Here is a 22,204-nt window from a genome sequence, read left to right on the forward strand (position 1 = left end):
TTATTGAGATCTAATTCACATACCATAAAATTCATCCATTTAAGGTGTATAGTGTCAGTGGTTTTAGTATATTTACAGTTGTGCAATTATCCGCACAACCTAATTGTAGAACACTTTCATTATCTCCAAATAGTGTGCTATTTGTGTTCACTCTAGCAGCTACTCCCCTTCCCCACCCCCAGCCCTAGACAACTATTCATCTATAGATTTGTTTATTCTGGACATTTCATATAAATGAAATCACACAAAATTGTGTCTGGCTTATGTAACTCAGCATGATGTCTTCAGGATCCCCCCACCTTGTAGTACTTCATTCAAATGTGTGTGGCTGAATGATTTTTCACTGTGTTGGATATGCCACATTTTGATGACCTACTCATCAGTTGATTGACGTACAGATTGTTTCTACTCTTTGGCTATTATGAATAACGCTACTACGAACGTTCACATACCAGTTTTTGTGGACTGGCACATGTTTTAATTTTTGTTGGGTATATATATATATATATCTAGGAGTGGTGACATAATTTTCTCTTTGATTGAGGAGGGGGATTTCTTTGTTTTGTGTTAGAAGCTTTCTCCCAATATCTGGTGATCCCTGGTGATCCTGTATACATTTAAGTCTCTATTTTAGCACCTCCACTTTAGCCCAGCCTTCCAAGATACCCAATGTCTCCAACTTCTAAGATTTTTCAACATGATAAAGGGTGAAAACATCTTTGTTCCACCATCCTAAAACTAAAAGACTTACCTTAAAAATTAACAACAGAGGAATAATTATATACATTATTTTTTTAAATTATAGATTATGAAAAAAATTATAGATTATAAAGTCTCTCTCTTTTTTTTTTTTTGGTGGCTGGCCAGTAAGGGGATCCAAACCCTTGGCCTTGGTGTTATTAGCACCACGCTCTACCAAGTGAGCTAACCAGCCAGCTCCCTAAAATCCCATTATAAACTTTTCTGTCTCCGGGGACCAGTTTAATCCCCTTTCTCCAGGAAGGCATGCTTCTTGCTTTAATTCCACTTCAACTGTCAGATTTTTGTTGGGTTTTTATTGCTAGAAAATGTTTCAGAAATTCCTTGGATTTTTTTTTCCCCAGAGCGTCACTAGGAGTAAGACTGTATAAAACGCACTTTCAACTGACACCACGAGCCCATTACACACACACACGCACACACACACACGCGCACACACACACACACACACACAGTGTTGTTTTATGTGATTACATTAACACGAATGGTACGACATCATATATATGATTCTGTGGTGTGTCCTTTTCACTCAACAGTGTGCTACAAGATATATTAAGTTCTTTGCTTTTAGCTACCTTGCAGTATTGCTCTGTAATAGTATACTGCATTTCATTTATCCATTACCCCTTTTATGAGCAATTAGAATGTTTCCAGTTTTTTGTTATTACAAACAATGCTTTGATGAACATCCTTGAACCTGTTTCCTTATGTGCATATGTGAGTGTCTCTAGATTATAGGTTTATTGAGTCAATGAGCATGCATATTTTTCAGTTTAATTAGATGCTGTCAAGTTGTCTCCAGAGTGGCTGCATCAACTTACACTCCCATCAGCAGTCTATAAAAGTGCATTTTCCCATATCTTCTCCTATAATTGACATTGCCAAACGTTTTCATTTTTGATAATCGTATTGGTAAAATAGGAGTGTCTCAACGTTTTAATTGGCATTTTTGTGTTTACTAGCAGAGTGAGCATCTTTTATGTTTTTATTGATCATTTAGATTTCTTTTCTATATGTTGCTGTTTATATTATTTGCTCATTTTCTTAGGATTTGTTATTTTTTTCTTACTGATATGTAAAAGTGTTTTGAATTCTAGTCCTTTGTATGATGTATTTGTTTCCCAGTCTGTCACTAATAATTTTACTTTTTCATAGTATTTTGACTCATAAAAATTTTGGTATTACCAAATTTACCAATCATTTCTTTTGTGGTTTAAATCATGTTTAAGGAATTTATTTTAATAACATAAAATATTAATTCTCCCAAAATTAATATATGCATTTAACATAATTTCAGTTGGAATTCCAATATGATTTGGTATTCTTTTTTATTGGCTAAAATGATTCCAAACTTTATAAGGAAGAATAAATATCTAGGAAAGACAAAGAATTAATATCTATACTATACAAAAAGCTCTTATAAATGGATAAGGAAAAGACATGCAATCCAATAGAAGAATAGACAAATAATATGAATAGACAAGGTACAGAGGAGAAAGTTCTCTGCAGGGAAATATAAAAAGATGTTCAAATCCACAGATAGTCCAGGAAATGCAATGTGAAGTAACAACGAGAAATTGCACTCCACCTTGTCAGATAGGCAAAAAATGAAAAAGAGCTACTATAGCTATTGAGGGCAGGGATGTGGGCAAAAGGGTATTTTCATCTTTAACTTTTGACAAAAGGTAATGAACAACCCAGAGATTTACGTACTGGAAAAACTTTTGTCTATACATATTCCCTTGAAGGTCTTTCATTATACCATTTTGTCTAGATTTATGGTTTACTGCCTTTAATTTCAACCCAGGCTGAATTAAAATATTTAGTTCTCATAATTCTATTACTCATATTTTATGCTCTTCTAAGTGGACTTTTATATTTCATTAGTTTAATGGCATGTCCATTCACTCTCTTGGGTTTTCTATGTAGGCGGTCATATCGCTTACCCACACTATCTTATTCTTCTTTTCCCATTCCTGTGTCTCATTTCTTTTTCTCTTCTTTTCTACTTCATTTCTTCCTCCCTCCCATGTCACTTAGGTTATGGCCTGACCTTCCAAGAAATCAGGAGAAAGAGATAACAGTCAGTTTCCCAAACAGGCCAGTTTAAATCTTCAATAAGTACTAGTGAAGTTCCCTCTGCTTTAATCCTTACACAAAAGAGAGAGCCTGAAGTAACCTGATGTTAACTAGTCAGTTATTTTTCTACTGCTCTGTCTTCCTGTCCCCATCTTACAAGAAAAGTAGCTTTGAAATGAGCAATCTGCTCTTTGTTCTTTGTTTCTGCTTTTTTTCAACGTTTTTCTGTCTGTAAAGCCAACCTCCTCTGCCTGGCTCATTGGAATATTTACTCTATTTTACAGCATGACATGTTTCCCAATTCTAGAATCACAGTAAAGCCAGTTGAGATCTTTAATTAAATTTGTTGTACTTTTGTCCTTTGACAGTTCTGGTGACCACGAAGGGATCTGAAGAAGACTGCTGATAACCCCTGAAGCCCCTTGAGGAAGACAGGAAAAAAAGGAGTCACTAAGCACCTCTTTTCGGGACCACTGTCTTCCTCATGGAACTCTGAGAGCTGCATATAAGTCCCTCTCATGTATGAGCTCTGCTCTCTTTGCATTTGAGCTTCCTGATCTCTGGCTTTTTGAAGTATCATGGGTTAGTTTGCACTGTCAGAGAGCATTTGAACTCAGGTATCAAGAGTTAGTTTGTGCTGTGGCAGAGCATATGACCTTTGGGTTTGTGGTGGCTGATGAGTTACTGGCAAGAAAAGATGAGGTTTTAAAGGTAACTGACAGCAGTTGCAGTAAGTGGCTATTACTGCAGGGGTTGTGAATTCCAGCTTGGAGGTTCCTCAAAAAATTTAAAATAGAAGAGGCATGGAGCCAAGGGCTGCCCTCTTCACCTGCAACGAGGCATGCCATGGAACGACCCCCACCCCAGGGTCCTGAGGCATGGAGTTGAGGGCTGCCCCCTCTGCCCACAACCGGGCAAGGAGCAAGCCAAAAACACCACTTCTATGTGGGTGGTCCACCAAATCCACCACCCTAGCCAGGCTGCTGCAAAAGCTGCTAGATGCCACAGCAATAGCCACAACCACTGTGCAGGCAGCCTGCTAGACACTCGACTGTGTTGACACAAGGAGAGTCACCAGTGGAGACCAAAAAAGAAGAGGATGTCTCTCTCCATGAAGCCCACTCCAGAGTAATAGAAAAAGCATCTGCTCTATGATAATAGTGCGGGACCTGAACACCCCTCCTCAGCATTGGACAGATCATCTAGGCAACAAATCAACAGAGAAACTGTTAATCTTTCAGAAGGAGAGAACAAATCTATGGTTATTAGAAGTATGATTTGTAATAATGAATATACTCATAATATACAGGTGATGGTAGCCAACTTTGTACCCCCCAAAATGTATAATCAATTATACTTCAATAGAAATTTTTTAAAAATTAAAAACCAAGCTACCATATGATCCAGCAATGAGTTATTGGGTATATACCCAAAGGAAATGAAGTCAGTATGTCTAAGAGATATCTGCACTCCCATGTTTGCTGCAGAATAATTTACAGTTGTCAAGATATGGAATCAACCTAAGTGTCCAACAATGGATAAATAGATTTAAAAAAATAATGTGGTATAATACACAATGGAATACTATTCAGCAATAAAAAAGAATGAAATCCTGTCATCTGCAGCAATATGGATGGACTTGGAGATCATTATGTTAAGTGAAGTAATCCAGACACAGAAAGACAAATACCAAATGCTCTCATTCATATGTGGAATCTAAGAAGAGTTGATATTACAGTGGCAGAAAGTAGAACAGTGGTTACCAGAAAGGGGGAAAGGGAAAACAGGGAGAGGGTGGACAATGGGTACAAAATTACAATTAGATAGGAGGAATAAGTTCTGGTGTTCTATTGCTTAGTAGGGTGACTATGGTTAATAGTTTTGTATATTACATAATAGCTAGAGGAGAGGCTTTTGAATATTTTTGCCACAAAGGCATGATAAATAAATGAGGTGATGAACACATTAACTACCTTGACCCAATCATTATACAGCATATATATGTACCAAAACATCAGATTGTACCCCATGAGCATGTACAATCACAATGCATCAATTAAAATAAATAAAGATTTTTAAAAAGAGTCATACAACTGACAAGAAAATTTGGTTATTTCTGTGGCATATAACAAAATAACTAAAATTATGACTGAGAGCATTTATACTAAGACACATCAGATTTCTAGGATCTTTGTACAATTTTGGAACATATATTAATAACATATATATATAACTCAAAGAAGGTTAAACATCATTTATTGTTTTGACAATGCTTCCTTTATATGTTTTGACATATAATTTAACCTATCAGATCTGCCCAGTTGCTTTTAATATCTCTTTTTCATAGATCTTTAAGAAGTTCCAGAGTCCTTGGGAACACCTCAAAGTTAGTTCGAGGTTTAAAAGACTTAATTATTAGAATTTTGTTTCAGGAAGTTTGTCAAATAACAAAGGTTTAAAACATGTAATTAGGATCATAAATCATTATAAAATAAAACCAAAGTGACAAAAGATTTCAAAGGCACAAAGAACAGGAAATTATCTTGATAAAACACTGAATTTGTTTCCTAGGTCACTTACATAAAGAGTAAAGAAAAACCTCTCACAATTTTCTGTTAGGAGCAGATCAGTGCTTCAAGAAAACCCAACATAGGGGAGCAAACTCCAGCCTTGCACTAGTGTACTTATGATATTAATGCTCAATTTTTAGAAAAACATATACTTTCCTTATAATTTTGGCAAACTAGCTCACACATTAAATTTCTTTCACAAGCACTCTATCTTAGGACAAAGATTTACTTTTTTCTTTCCCTTATCATTTTGACTTCACAAAGTTCTCTCTCATGCAAAAGAAAAAATTACTCTCCTTTCAATTTTCTTTACCAAAAAATAATACATCCTCATCTCTCCTACTTACTGATTCCTCCCTGCCTCATTGTCTTCAATAGTTAGTTGAGCCTGTTGTAGGCAGAACATTGTTGGGTCCTGTTTTGTTTGTTGTTGTCGTTTGTTTTTTTTCCCATTCAGTCACTCTGTATCTTTTAATTGGAGCATTTAATCCATTTACATTCAAGGTTATTATTGATACGTGAGAATATATTCCTGTCATTTTAATAGTTTTCTGGTTGTTTTGTAGATTCTTAGTTCCTTTCTTTTTCTCTTGTTATTTTCTTCTGTAGATTTGTGGTTTTCTGTGGTGCTAACCTTTGTGGTTTTTTCTGTTTCTTATTTGCCTGTCTGCTGTAATTTCTTTTTTCCTGGTTACTTTGGGCTAACATAAAGAATCTTGTAGTTATAATAAACTGCTTTAAGCAGACAGCAACTTAACTTGGTTGCATGAAAATACTCTAGACTTCCCTCTCTACACACAAATTGTATTTTTGTGGCCTTAATTTACATTTTTATCTATTGTGTGCTTCTTAGTCACTAATTGTAGCTGTTGTTGTTTTTTGACCATTTTGACTTTAAACCTTTATATTATAGGATTGAAGATTTACATAGCACCATTACTTCACTGGGGTGTTCTGAGTTTGAATTATGAATTTACCTCTACAGGTGAGTTTTGTACTTCCTTGTTTTCATGATAGCAACTATCGTGTTTTCATTTTCAGTTGTAACACTCCCTTAAGCATTTCTTTTAAGTCTGGTCTTGTAGTGATGAATTCCTTCAGCTTTTTTTGTTTTTTGTCTGGGAATGTCTTTATTTCTTTCTCATTTCTAAAGGATAGCTTTACTGGATAAAGTATTCTTGGCTGGCAGTTTTTTTCTTTTAGCGCTTTAAATATATCATCCCATTCTCTGGTCTGCAAGGTTTCTGTTGAAAAATCTGATAATAGTCTAATTAAGTTCCCTTATATGTGACTTGCTTTTTTTCTCTTGCAGCTTTTAGAATTCTTTCTTTGTCTTTTACTTTTGGCAGTTTGATTATGATGTGCCTTGGAGAGAATCTTCTTGGGTTGAGTCGAATTGGGACCAGGAACCTTTAAGTTTCCTGAATCTGAATGTCCATATCTCTCCCAATACTTGGGGATTTTTCAGTTATAATTTCATTAAATAGGGTTTCTGTGCCTTTCTCCATCTCTTCTCCCCCTGGAACACCTATTATTCTAACATTTGTTTGCTTAGTGGTGTCCCATAAATCTCATAGGCTTTTTCATTCTTTTTCAATGTTCTTTTTTTTTTTTTTCCTCTCTCTCTCTCTGACTGGGCAATTTCAAAAGATCTGTCTTCAAGTTCAGAAATTTTCTTTTTTGCTTGCTCTAGCCTGTTGTTCAAGTTCTCAATTGTATTTTTTATTTCATTCATTGAACTCTTCAGTCCCAAGATTTCTTTTTGGGTCTTTTAAATAATATCTATCTCTTTGTTAAATGTTTCATTCAGATCATAAATTATCCTCCTGATTTCATCAAATTGTTTGTGTGTTCTCTTGCATTTCATAAATTTCCTTAAGATCATGTTTGAAATTCCTTCACAGGCATTTCATAACTGACCTTTTCTTTGGCATCTGTTTCTGGTGTGTGTGACTTTGGAAATGTTATGTTTCCTTGATTTTTCATGTTTCTTGTGTCCCTACATTGATATCTGCACAGATAATAGAGTAGTTCCATTTTTTACTCCAATTTTATGGAGTAGATTACATAGAAATGATTTTTGCTTGTATGTGGGTCCTAGGATGTCACTTGGATATATCGTATTGGCATTTGTTTTGGGTGGACTTGGTAGTGTGATCTCTGCAGTTTCTTTAGTTGTAATCTTCTTCAACAATGTCTGCAAATGCTTCAGTGGCCTAGCCTGTAGAAGTTTGTACCAACACTGGCTCTGTTTTGCTGTGTCAAAGACTCTGGGCTGGTTGTTGGGTTAGGTGTGTGTGGGCACAGAGAGCCATCAAGATGTTTGGTGTCTCTCTGTGGGGTAGAGTTGCTGCCCAACTGGCTATTAGGCAAGGTGTGGGCACACAGCTCTGAGGTTGTCTCTCCCAGGGGGTGGTGCACTACTCAACCAGCTTTGGGCTGGATACAGTTGTGCTTGGGTGCAGGATTGGGGGGATCAAGTGGCTTTGCAGAGGCCTATGAGAGGGATGGAAGCCATTTCCTGGCCAGGAGCTGGTGTGTGTGAGCACAGCAGGGCCAAGTGGCTCCATCGAGGCCCTTCTGGATCTGCTGTCCAGGACAGAGAGGCATGTACAGGTGCAGCAGAGCCCAGCAGCTATGTGGAGGGCCACCAGATCAGCTATTGAGCCTGGAGCAGGCCTGCAAATTGCAGGATGGCCCAGCAGCTCTGCAGAAGTCTGCCAGATGGAGGCAAAGCTGCTGCCTGATTGCTGTCAGTCAAGAAGCAGGTGTACACTAGTGCAGCAGGGCCCAGAGGCTCTGTGGAAGGCTTCAGGGGCATGTGGAGCTACTTCCAGATGGCTGTTGGGCTGGCATGGGCATTTGTGGGCTCAGCAGGCCAATGGGTTGTGCAGGGTGGATGCACACCAATGTGGTGGACTGCCACTTGTTGATGGCTTCCCCACTGAGCAGGTCTGCCTGTTTTCCTGCATGGGGAGGGAGTGCCATGTGGGTTCAGATGCTGGAATCTCACTTCTTCTGTGTGGCCTAGGCTCCAGACAGCTGGAGTTGTGGTCCTGCTGGTGCCTATGTGAATGTGGCAGAATGAAGGTGGGGCCTCAGAAAGGAGGAAGGCAGTTTTCACCAGCCTCCAGGGCAGGACATGCTTTAGTAGCAGGTTCAGTTTCAAGATAGTGCTGTGCCATAGCCACTTAGGTCAGGAGGCAGAGGGTTGCTCTCCCTGGGCTTCTACTATGAGGCTCTGCAACTGCACAAATACCCAGCTACTCTCCAAACTGGGTTTGGGGCCTGAGAAGACTGGGGGATTCTCTTGTGGCAGGGATTGCTGGCAATTGTGGCCGCAGTGGAAATGGCTCAGGTTTTTCAGCTTACCTTCTCTCCACCTGACTCTGAGCTAGTTCCCGTGGGGAGATAGCAAGGCAGAGTCAGGATTCCTTGCTCTTGGTCTCTATGGTGCTATCCCAGTCTTCCATGCTCTACAAGGATTTTGTAACTCCCCTGCTACTCTGCAGTGGATTATCTTCAGTCATTCTGGTCAAAGTATGGTTGTTTATTTGTTGTTTTGGTCTCTTTGTGTGGGAGAGAAGAGCACCAGACAACTCTAATCGGCCATCTTGCTGTGCCCTCCCAATTGCATGACTCTTATCAGAACTTAATCATGGCCAGTTTAAATCTCGATGTCCACAGTTAATTGCTTTACTCTTAGCTCTTTCTGAAAGTGCTTTGCAAGCAATTATAAACCTAAGGTGTTGCATCTTTGAGGATTTTCGTGGAAAGAATGAAAAGAACTCTGACAAGTACAGATTCCTAATAACTTTGAGTTTATACCATTGGGTTGAATTTCTTAAATTTTAGTGAATAATGTGATGGCTTTGTGAAATTGCTAACCAAGATCAGACAGAGCAAGAATTAATCACATGAGACTGAACTGGGGAAGAATTTTTGGTTTTACAGTTTCTTGGTTTTGAAACATTGCTAGCTATTTTTTATATTATTTTGTTTTGTTTTCATTTTGTTTGCTGGTTCTTCTTAATGTTTTGTTTTCCTGATTTAAGAAAAAATTTTAAGCTATCTATAGCAATTTGGTAAAGCAAACTTTTGTAAAAAGAAATGGAAACATTTGCCTTTCTTCTCTACCTTATCCCTCTAGGATTTGGGCACTATTTGTGAGTATTTTTATTTTTATGGCAATATAGTTATTTACATAAGTTCAATAAGAATCTGTTCTCTGTAACAGGATACAATTGCAAATATTGGTTATATCATCAAGGCTTTGACTAGAATGTCGTATTTTAAAATGTGCATAGAATGCCTGACTTCAAGGGTTCCCAACCTTACAGTGAGTACAATGTCATCAATTTCTGGCAGGCCCAGGAACCTTAAGATATCAGAGATAGCAGGCAAAGTCTAATGTTTGCCTTCCTAGCTTTGAGATTTAAAAAAATCTAACCTGATATTCTTTGTCAAAGTTTCTAGCAAATCAAATTTATTTATTTATTTATTTATTGTGACTGGTAAGGGGATCAGAACCCTTGGCTTGGTGTCGCCTGCACTGTACTCAGCCAGTGAGCGCACTGGCCATCCCTATACAGGATCTGAACCCGCGGCGCTGCGCTCCCAGCACCGCACTCTCCCGAGTGAGCCACAGGGCTGGCCCTCTAGCAAATCAAATTTAAAAGGAGCCTATGTGGTTATTCCTGCTGCATTTATGTACATAACCAGGCAAGTTGGTCTTGCCATGATTATTTTTGGTAGAAATGTGGGTGATTATAAAGAGAAAAAGTTATGTTTCAAATGAAAACTATATTATACCTGTTATTGCATTGTAGTCCTGTTTATTGTTTTTGAGTATTATTATTTACCTGCAGACTAGACTGAATTCTGCATTATTTTAGATTTCTCTAATATCTGGCTACAACTCTCCAAGAACAAGAACTGCTCTGTTCCTGAAGACCTACAAGGTGAAGCTGGACAACTTGATGTAAATTTCAAGGCACAAGTTTCATGCCTGATGTGTAGACCACACCAAGAGTTCACCAAAAATACCTGATGCCATAACCAGAGACATTCAAACTGGGAACCAGGATGAGAAGTTGCCAAGTTGATGCTGTGGACAGCTTTTTTTTACCCTCAAGATCATCAGAACAAGGCTCCCTATCATAATGAAACTCTTACCCCTCTTAATTTTTCCTTACTTATGCCTTCTTCTTTCACATGGCAGGATGATGCTGTAATTAAAATTTCAAAATCAGTAGCTTCTGTGGGTAACTTGCAAATTGTCACTCATGCAATACTAGATTATCTACTAACCAAACAGGGAAGAGTCTGTGCAGCTAACATTTCTTGCTGAACATGGAAAAATACATTGGGTATTGTTACTCAGTTACAAAAAAGATTAGTGAACAGGATACTTAGCAATGAACAGGTTATCAGGCATGCTGCCACTGCCATGGGGCCCGCCCAGGGTCCTGAGGTATGTGGCCAGGGACCAACCCTTCCTCCTGCAACCAGGCAAGGAGCATGCCAAAAACACCACTTCCATGTGGGTGGCCCATCACACACACCACAATAGCCACGGCTGCCACAAAAGCAGCTAGACTCCACAACCACTGTGCAGATGGCCTGCCAGCCACTCGAGTGCATTGACACAAAGATAGTCACCAGAGGTGATCAAAGAAAAGAAGAGGATGTCTCTCTTCACAATGTCCATTCTAGAGTGATAGAAGAAGCATCTATACTACGATAATAGTGGGAGACTTGAACACACCTCTCTCAGCACTGGACAGATGATCTAGGCAACAAATCAACACAGAGAAGAAATCTAGGGTTATAGAGTTGGGAAGGGGAAGAGACAGGCGGATGGGGAGAGATTGGATAAGGGGCATAAAGGATAAGTACAATTTGTAATAATGCATATGCTAATAATATTGATTTGACCAACATATGTCAACACTGAACCTGAAAAATATGTATAATCAATTATGATTCAATAACAAATTTTTTAAAAAATTAATGAACAGGTTATGAGGTTAAAACAGGTAGACTCCTCATCTGCCTATTCAATTTTAGTTGATTAGGTTCATGGGGACACTGGCTAAGGAACATACTCCAAACTCTTTTTATTAGCCTCCTGATAGTCATAAAAGTAGCCTCCTTGGTGTGCTGTATTCTCTCAAAGTGCTAAATGTTCTTGTGCAGCCATCCATTGAATATCAAATGGTCTCTTGTTAAATGGTTAAACAGGCTGGAACAACCAAAATGCAAAGAAATGCATAATAATGAGGACACCTTAATCTATGAATAGCATATTGACAGTGGGAGCCCAGAATGATGGTAACTGAAAGTAGCACTAATGCCCTTAGTTTCAGTCAGGTGACAGCCTGACCAAAAGGGGGGAATTGTTAAATTAAAATTATAGGAGATCATTGTTTTGGACTAAGTTCCAGAACTAGGGCCCACAAGACCAGACTGAAAGTCAAAAATGGAGTCACTCCTGCTAAGTTCCATGTCACTCAGGCTGTGGTCTGACCTTCCAAGAAATCAGGAGAAAGAAATAACAGCCAATTTCCCAAACAGGCCAGTTTAAATCTTCAATGGGTATAATAATAAAGTTCCCTCTGCTTTAATCCTTACACAAAAAGAGATCCTGAAGTAACCTGATGTTAACTAGTCGTTTTTCTATTGCTCTTTCTTCCCGTTCTCACCTTACAAGAAAATTAACTTTGAAATGAGCCACCTGCTTTTTGTTCTTTGTCTCTGCCTTTTTTCAGACTTTTTCTGTCCATAAAACCAACCTCCTCTGCTTGGCTCACTGGAACACTTTTCTATTTTACGGAATGATGTGTTGCCCCATTCTAGAATCACAAGAAAGCCAATTTTAGTTTTGGGCAGGTTAAAGAAAGTCCCGTCTATACAAATTTTGTTAAAAGTTTTTATATTGTTTTCATAAAAGGCTGTTAAATGTTATCAAATTCTCTTTCTCTTCCATTGAAATCATTATATATTCTCTGTTTTTTAATCTGGTAAATTGATACGTTGATATATTTCCTAATGGTGAATTAACCTTGAAGCCCTAAGACAAACCTTATTTGGGCATGATGACACACTGTTGGATTTAATTTGCTAACATTTTATTGCTTTTGCAAATATATTAATAACCTAAACTTTTCTTATACTCTTTTTTTGCTTAGAGCAAAGGACAATGATTCTCCAACATACTCTTGGCAGGAAACTGTTAGCATCAGCTGTTAGCTGATTTCCCTTCTCATCTCCAATATCTGCTTTTATTTGTTTTACTTAGGAGGAGTCAGGAGGAAATCTAAATATTTATAACCAGACAAGGGCCACCAGCCTAGGAAAGATGGATAGGTTAAACATGAAATTTCTTCCATCTCTTCTAGAACTTGGAGTTACGCAGTTCACTGAACACTTGACAGTGAGACAGCAGAGGAACAGAGGGAACAGAATTAGATATGTAAGCAGTTTGTTTTTCTTCTAGGCACTTCTGACTATGAGCTTTCCCTGTATGACAGGTGCTCACAATGAGGTGGTTCAGGGGAGAACATGTGAACATGTGCTCATTCGTCTCAACTTTAGAACTCTAAAATACAGTGACTCTGTGAGTGCCAATATAAGACTGCAAAAAATGGGATATTTTAATCATGTCTATTTCAAACAGGTCATTGCTACTATAATAAAAAAAAAGCTTGTGAATATTAACCTTTTATCAGCTACTTTATTAAATTCTCTTAGAAATTCTTACAGTTTAACCCTTTAAGATTTCTAAAAATACAATCATATCTTCAAGTAAACTTGATTTTATTTCTTCTTTTTAAATGTTTATACCACTTTTTCCACTTTCTTGTCTTATTTTTTCAGCTCTATGAAGAATTTTTATTCACTACAACAGCTCCTAAAAAGCATGCAATAAACATTTGTTGAATGAATAAACAAACCATCTAAAATCTTCAAAATAAAATAGAATGTTTGTAGTGATAGTGTGCTTCCCTATCTAGTTTCTGATTTGAATTCTTCAGCAGTTAATATGTTTGTTGTTTTTTGGCAAAGAGGCATTGTTATGTTTATGTCTTCTATTTATATTCCTATTTTGCATAAAGTTTTATTAGGGAAGGCTGCTTATTTTTATAAAAATTTTTTTTTGCATCTATTAATACAATCATGGGCTATCTCTTATTGACAAAGCAAATTATGTTAACAAAATTATTAAAAAGTTATGTTTAAAGTCCATGATCTATATGAGAAAAAGATGAAATCTTACAATCAAAAAATGACTCTATGGAAAGGGAAACCATATTTCTGGATGGGAAAATTTTAAATAAAATATCAATGCTTACTAAATTAATAAATAATTATTTCCCGTTAAGAATACCAGCAGATTTGAAGGAATGCAAAAAATTATTTTAAAGTTCATATGGAAGGATAAATGCATGGAAGTCATCAAGAAAGTCACAAAAAGGAGAATAGTTGGGGGTTATTGTATTACTTAATGTTAAAATGTATTACAGGGCTGGCCTGTTAGCTTGGTTGGTTAGAGCACTGTGTTGATAACACCAAGGTCAAGGATTCAGATCCCCATACCAGCCAGCCTCCAAAAGGCAAAAAAATAAAACAAAAAACAAAACCAAAAAACCTATTACAAAGTGACTGTGCAGCAGATCAGTGGAACAGACCTTACAAATGGATTTTAAGTATACATAAGGACGTATTATTTGACAAAGGTGGACAAAAGAAAAGTGTGTTTAGTTACACATGATGTTGGAATAACTGTGTATTGATCTGGAAGAAAATTTAGAACCGCTATCTTGTACCATATACAAAAATAAAACCCAGAGAATAAGGATCCAAATTTTAAAAAGTAAAAAAAATGAAGTGTAAAAATTATGAAGAAGCAATTCACAGAAGAGGAGATTTGAATATAATTCACTCTTCATTAGCAAAATGGAAATTAAAATAAGAGTTATTTTTCACTACTAGATTGGCAAAAATTAAAAGACCGATAATATCCAATGGTTTTGAGGGTATGGAGAAACTGGAGGCTCTCATGCACAGTCATACGCCACCTATGAAGAATATAAATTTGATACTATCTCTATTAGTGTACTTGGGCTGTCATACCGGAATACTACAGACTGGGTGACTTAAAAAACAGAAAATTTTTATATCAGTAAATTTATTTAATTCTGAAGGCTGGAAGTCTAACATCAAAATACCAGCAGGGTTGGTTTCTGGTAAGGTCTTCCTTCCTGGCAGGCAGACTGCCGCCTTCTCTCTGTGTCCTCACTTGACTTTTCCTCTTTGCTCAAGCAGGGAGAAGGGGAGATCTCTGGCATCTCTTCCTCTTCTTGTAGAATAAGGACCCCACCCTTAAGACTTAATTAAGTCTTAATTACCTTTTTAAAGGCCCTGTCTCCAAATACAGTCACATTGGGGGTCAGGGCTTCAATGTATGAGTTTTGAGGGGACACAACTCAGTCCACATAATTTTTTTGAAAATTATGTGCCAAGATCTATTAAAATTTAAAATGTGGGGGGCTTCTGGTCAAGATGGCAGAATAGATGGTCCCCAGCATCACTCTCTTCCACAAATCAACCAATGTACAACTATAAAAATGCAACGACAGGTGCCGGCCCGTGGCTCACTCGGGAGAGTGCGGTGCTGATAAAAATGCAACGACAGCCAAGCTGGGGCCGCTAAAGCTCAAGGGAAGAGGAGGAGAGACCTACGAAGTTCATGAAGGCAGGAGAAGCCACGATGAGAGAAAGAAAAAACTGCTCTGACCGTTTCAAGCCCCAGCCACATTCAGGTTGGAGCTGCTGAGTGCACAGAGCAGGAACTGGCAAAAGCCACAGCTTTGCCTTTCGGATGAAGTTGCTTGGAGGTGGCAGGGGAAAAGAGGGCCATGGTGGCCCCCAGGCCAGCAAGACCACTAATAGGGTTCCTGTGGACCCACATAGAAGCGAGGAGCCACAACAACTGAAAAAAAGGAGCCACTTAGAGGTCGGTGAGTAATTGCAAGTGACGGGCACATGGCCCGTCCCATGGAAGTGTTTATAGCCTGGGTGATGGGAGAGATGGGCCCACAGGGAGAACACTGGGACATAGCAAGGACAGCTGATATGCCCCCCAATCAGCGAAGGACCACTCAAAGGAGACTGGTCAGGAACATAGAATTGCATGGGGTGCAGTTTGATGAAAAGACTCAGGCTCAGACCAGAGTTTCTACACAACCCAGGTGCGCTGGATCTCTTGAGAGCTGGCAGTACCTATAAAGTCAATCATTAAAGCTTGAGCTGGACAAAAAGCCTTCCCTAGGGAATCAGCAGCAAAGCAGCAGTTTAGCTCAACCACAGAGCTCAAGTACTGGTCCCCACAGGAAGTTCTCTCATTTTAGAAGTAAGCAAAGGACAACAAATTAGTTCCAGTGCAGAGTTTAAATGGTGGAAACAGCAAATAATCCACAGAAATGAAAGAAAAAACAAAGTACTTGCAACTAGAGACAAAATTTCATATTAACTAGTAAAGGTCTCATTTCACCAAAGAACACCTATAACACCTAGAAGGACCAGACGTCCCCTCGGCTACCAGCCAGAAAGGGGGGATGGCTGGGGGCCTTGGCAATGCCCCCTAACACCCACAACCAATCCTGAGGGTGGGTGACAAGGGCCTCGACCATTAACCCCCAACACACGGCAGCCAGCCCAGCAGCAACCACAGAGCCACTGCAGGAAGTGCCCCAGGCTTCCCAAACTGGGACAGTGGGGGGTCGAGGGCTTTGGCCACACCCCAACACCCACAGCCAGCCCAGCGGCAAATACCAAGCCACTTCAGGAAGCACCCAGCACTCTCCCAACCTAGGACAGTGGGGGACCTCGGGCCTCGGCCATGCCCCCGACACATGCAACTAGCCCAGCAATGACCACCAAGCCACAGCAAGAAAGGCCCCAGTTTCCCAAGCTGGGGCAGTGGGGGTGAGGGCTTTTGCCATGCCCCCTGACCTCTGTGCCCAGCTGGGCAATGATCAAGCCACAGCTGGAAGCCCCCCATTCTCCCCTGTGGGAATGAGCAGGGTGCCACAGGCCTCAGTCTTGCCCCTCTTCCTTCCTTCTTCTTCCATCCCATTTCCTTCCCCTTTTCCCTCTCCTCTTCCCTCCCAAGTGGTCCAAAACAACATCCTAGAATGTAAAAAATAACATTAATAAAATTACCTTTTCTTTAAAAAAAATGTGTATATTCACAATAGCTAACAGGTGGAAACAATCCAAATGCCCATCAACAGATGAATGAATAAACAAAATGTGGTAAACAAAATGGAATATTATTCAGCCTTGAAAAGGAATGAAATTCTGATACATGCTGCAACATGAAGGAACCTTGAAAACATTATGCTAAGTGAAATAAACCAGACACAAAAGGACAAATCTTGTATAATTCCACTTATATGAGGTGTCTGGAATAGGTAAATTCATAGAGACAGAAAGTAAAATAATAATTACTAGGGGCTGAGGGGAAAAGGGAATGAGAAAACTGTTCAATGGGTACATAGTTTTCTGCTTGGAATGATGAAAAAGTTCTGGAAATGGATAGTAGTGATGGCTATATATTGTAGATGTACTTAATGACACTGAACTGCAAACTTAAAATGATTAAAATGGTAAATTTTATTTTATGTATTTTTGCTACAATAAAAAATACAAAAACAAAAATAAAAATGTGCACTATTATTTATACAGTAGAATACCACACAGGAAAAATAGAAACTCTATTGTGACATACAGTATGGATAAATCTCAAAGACACACTGTTGAGCAAAAGAAGTCAGACACAAAAGAACACGAACTTAATTGTTCCATTTATTCGAAGTTCAAGAATAGAGCAAATCTATACTAATAGAAGTCAGAACAATTGTTTCCACCGCTGGGGAAGACTACCGATTTGGAAGAGGAATAAGCTACCTTTCTAGGGTTCTGGAAAAGAATTATATTTTGATATGAATGGTGGTTACATGGATATATAGATATATAAATATTAATTGAGGCATGTACCTAGGATTTGTGCATGCTGTTATGTATGATATTATCTCTAAAGAAGTAAAAAAATGTACATATCTTTCTTTTTTTTTTTTGGCAGCTGGCCAGTATGGGGATCCGAATCCTTGACCTTGGCATTACAAGGCTGCACTCTTATCAACTGAGCTAAACAGCCAGACTTTTTTTTTTTTTTTTTGGTGGCTGGCCAGTATAGGCATCTGAACCCTTTGACCCTGGTGTTATAACACTGTGCTCTAACCAACTGAACCAATTGGCCAGCCACATACATCTCTTTTAACCCAGAAATTCTACATTTGGGAATCTAGTCTACAGAAACCAAAGCATCACTACATAGCCATAAAAGTTTAATAATTTATTGCAGTATTTTATACTGTAAGAAAATAAAATAACTTTTAAAAGAGAAATTATTGGATAAATTATTTTCATCCCATGGAATATTTTGTAGCTTGTATTAGTCTGTTTCTGCTGCTTATAACAAAACACACAGAACTGGGTGATTTATAAAGAAAACAAAATTTATTGCTTAAGGTTTCTGAGGCTTGGAAGTCCAAAGTCCAGGGAACACAGCTGGTGAAGGTCTTGGTGTTGGTGATAATGATGGCAGAGTAACACATTGCGAAAATAGCAGAGCAGAGAGCAGAGCAGAGACAGACTCTCTTCTTCTTTTAAAGCCCTCAGAACCATGCCCCTGACCACCATTTTCAATCCATTCACTACTGCACGGTCCTACAATCTAATCACCTCTTTAAGGGTTCACCTTTCAATTACCATAATAGGATTTCCCACCCTCAACAGTTACAGTGGGGATTAAGCTTCTAATACGTGAACTTTGGGGGACACACGTCAATCTCTCCAGAGCATAGCTATTAAAAAGAATTGATATGGAGGAATACCGTTCCATCAAAAAGGCCACTGCTGAGAAACGTGTATAAAATGCTATTTTTCTAACAAGGAAAACCCAAATTTCTAACACTGGGTGGGAGGGACGAAAGGCTGCACACCAAATTGCTAGCATTGTTAACCTGGGGTTGGTGGGACTGGAGAGGAGACGGTGAGAAGTCTGTTACTTTTGGAAAATATATCTGTATTGTTGACTTGTATTTTATCTTAAAAAAAAAAAACTTCTCTAAAATAAATAAATAAACAATTAGTAAAGGAAAAAGTGATCATTGTAGACATCTTAGAAGGTACTATGTCAAAATGTTAAGAATGGTTATCTCCGGATACTGAAACTAAGGGTTAGGTTTTGTTTTTAATATTTAAAATCAATTTTGTTGAGATGTAATTAAATACAATAAAATTCACTAATGGATGTGTTTGTTTTCTACTGTACACTTTTCTGTATTTGTACGTTGTAAAAATGAATCACAGGATTCTGGGATAATGGTGGTGGAATAGTTTTTGAATCTCACTGAATTCTATCATAAAAACAGAACTAGGCAGCAAAACCAAAATCTCACAAGCAGCATTTACAACAACTACAAAATTGGATGATGAAGTATCTCCATGACACACAAAGTCAAGAAGGTGGGGACAAATACCAACAGCTAAAAGGTGTGTGTGGTATCAGTTTTTATGTGGGAGACAGAAGAATGAAACAAGAGGGCATCTGACAGACCTGGAGCGCTGGAGACCCCAAAAGAGCCAACAGGCATTCACTGGAAAGCACAACAGCCTACTCTGAAACAGTAGTTAAAACAGAAAAGGGTTTTGCCCAATTCAACAGCTAATGAATGCTACGGTAAGGTCTGAAGGGCCTGGAGCAGTCTAGGTCCCATGAACTCTTGAACTGAAAGATACTGAGAAAATGATACAAGAAATGAAAGAACATAAATAAGTCAGAATTAGAAAGATGCAGCTATGAATTGACTAAACTCAGGAAAGAATTAGAAATCGAAGAAAAAAACCTTTTCAGAAATGAAGACTAAACTAGAAGGCATGTAAGACTGAATAAATATGATAGATAATGCCTTTGAGAAACAGAAGGTAAAAATAAAATTTAAGTTGAAAATAAATGAAGAGATAAAAAGGGTTCAAGAGGTAGTGATAAAACTGAAGATAGGTAAAAAAGTTCAGAAGCTCTAGCAAATAGGCAATAGTAGCCCTAAAGAAGAAAACTGAAACAGGGGAACAGAATAAATACTAAAAGCTAAAAATAAAGAAAAAAAAAATTTTTTTAAACCCTACACAGTGAAAGAGCACACCACATTCATAAGAACATTGGCTCAGAATGGCCCACGAACCAGTCAAGTTTTAGTAAAATTACTGGACGTTAAGAAAAAAAATTTTTTTTTGTCATCTAGGCTAAAAGAACAAGTGACCTATAAAGGGGAAAAATTATACTGTCATTAAACTGTTTGATAGGAATTATTTATGCCAGAAGAAATAGAGTAACATAACTAAGATATACTCAAGAAAAATAAATATAGGCCAAGGATTTTATATCCACCAAAATTGACTTTGAAGTTTGAAGGGCCCGGGCAACTGAACCAACATTCAATAACCAAGAGAATGTAGACTCCATGAGCCCTAAAAAGCTTTCTTTAGATAAACTAAATGACTAGAACAACATCGACATAAGGAGGACTGCTGGTAAGCCACATATGTGTGTGTGTTTGTGTGTGTGTGTGTACGTATGTCTGTATATATGTGTATGTATATGCATATAATATATATTACATACTGTGCAACTAATTACTTGTAGAACTAAGACCAAATAGAGGTTAAAAGGAAAAGAATATGGAATAATGGCTATATAATCTGAAAATGTAGATATAACACATCTATTAAAATGAGGGAAAAATGAGAGTGGAAAAAAAATTTTTAACTGATTTTAGAAATGATTTTCTCGGTGGTAGTATTAATATTGTTATTCTGAGGCTATTGTATGTGTAATGTGGAATAAAATAAATGATTATGGGATATTAAAATTCTGTGATCCCCTATGTTCTTGAGAAAATGAATTCTCATCTCATGGTGGAATAAAAAAGAGATACAGATATAATACAGACCAAGTTAAATAAAAGCACTGTAGTATTTTATTTGAAGTGAAAGTATCAGCGTGAATTCATGAAGCATTTGCTTTTTCATGTTTTTTTCTATCCCTTCCTTTTGTGAATTGCTGAGGTAGGCTGTTGGAGCCAGAGCAGGTAGGAGAGAGCATTGGCACAGATGTGGAGATGGTGGCAATGATGGGAGAGAAGTCACATACACATAAGAACAGGAGCCAGGTTTCTCACTTTCAGAAAAATGAATTATAAATATGGAAAGGGAGACAATTAGAATAAACCATGTGATGTTGGATTGCAATTGGAGATACTGATGTAAACTCACAATTTTCAATATATAGATAGGCATAGAAATAAATATAGATATAAATGTATGCATATAGTTCTTCAACTGAGAAGTCTTAGGAGCAGCAACATCCCAATAGTAATGAGCTCACCTAGGGACCAAACCTTGGTTTCTTACTACCAGTCTCCACTAAAAGGAATCAAGACTCCTTGGAGAAATGGCTAGTTCCAGGACTGGTGCAGAGAAAGTATAAGATGAGCCTGGAACGTATTCTGTGCCAGAAAGTAAGAAAGTGCTCAAAGAATGATGGAGACATGTCAAAAGGACCCAGGGTCCAGCTTGTAAGTGCTCTCACTGGCCAAACCTGGGATAATTTGAGTATCAAAATAAACAATGTTTCAGTTCACGAGATCATAAAAATTCAAAAAATACCTAACTGGTCACATTTAGATAATGATTTAAACAAAATCATCTTGAAAATTATTGAAGTGAAAGAATCAAGCATTTATTCTGTCTTTCTTTCTTTCTTTCTTTCTTTTTTAATACAGATGACCGGTAAGGGGATCTCAACCCTTGACTTGGTGTTGTCAGCACCACACTCACCCAGTGAGCTAACTGGCCATCCCTATATAGGATCCGAACCCGTGGCCTTGGTGTTATCAGCACCACACTCTACCGAGTGAGCCATGGGCCGGCCCCTATTCTGTCTTTCTTATATGAACTGTAGTACTGGGTAACCAAATAGTAGATGTGGCAAGTGTCTTTATGGAAATATTCAAGCTAATGAATAAAAAAGAAATAGACTCATAATATCATTATTTTGTAACACCAAATGAATGAAATGAACAGCAGTAATTGCTAGCATCACAAAAAAGAGAGACAAACAGACATAATTGATTGAGGTGATAAGACCCTCACCCTAACTGCCTAATAGAAAAAAGGGAGAACATTTTTTGGTGGAAGATAAAATGATATGGATCTCTTCTACAGCTATTCATAATTTCTGGCAAGTGACAAAAAAAAAATTGTAAGATTTGTAGAGACAAAAGAAAACAAGACCAAAATGAAAAAAAGAAATATATAATAGAAACAGATTCACAGATGATCCAGATATTAGAGTTAGCATTCAAAAATGTAAAAATAGCTATGATTGACGTGGCAAGGAAAATAGAGAAAATGATGGACTTATAGATGAAAATATAAAGAATTTAAACAGATAATTGGAATCTATAAAAAAGGAAAATGTGAATTCTAGAAATGAAAAATATATAAAATCTGAGGTTCAGAACTCAGTGTATGGGTTTAACAGCAGATTGGGTACAGCAAAATTTAGGATTAGTGTACTAGAAGACATGTCCATAGAAAATACTCAAATTGCAGCACAGAGATAGAATAATAATGGAAAACAAAAAGAAAGTAGGAAGCATGGGGCA

The 22,204-nt window shown here is 37.8% G+C and overlaps 1 non-coding gene across 1 annotated transcript; it reads right to left on the reverse strand.

Annotated features, from left to right (window-relative positions):
- Positions 1 to 860: 860 nt before the first annotated feature.
- On the reverse strand, positions 861 to 934 carry TRNAI-AAU (transfer RNA isoleucine (anticodon AAU)). The gene has a single exon. It is a non-coding gene; the product is annotated as a tRNA-Ile (tRNA).
- Between the last annotated feature and the right edge of the window lie 21,270 nt (positions 935 to 22,204).

This window comes from Cynocephalus volans, chromosome 8 (assembly GCF_027409185.1).
Source record: "Cynocephalus volans isolate mCynVol1 chromosome 8, mCynVol1.pri, whole genome shotgun sequence".
In the NCBI taxonomy this organism is placed as follows: domain Eukaryota; kingdom Metazoa; phylum Chordata; class Mammalia; order Dermoptera; family Cynocephalidae; genus Cynocephalus; species Cynocephalus volans.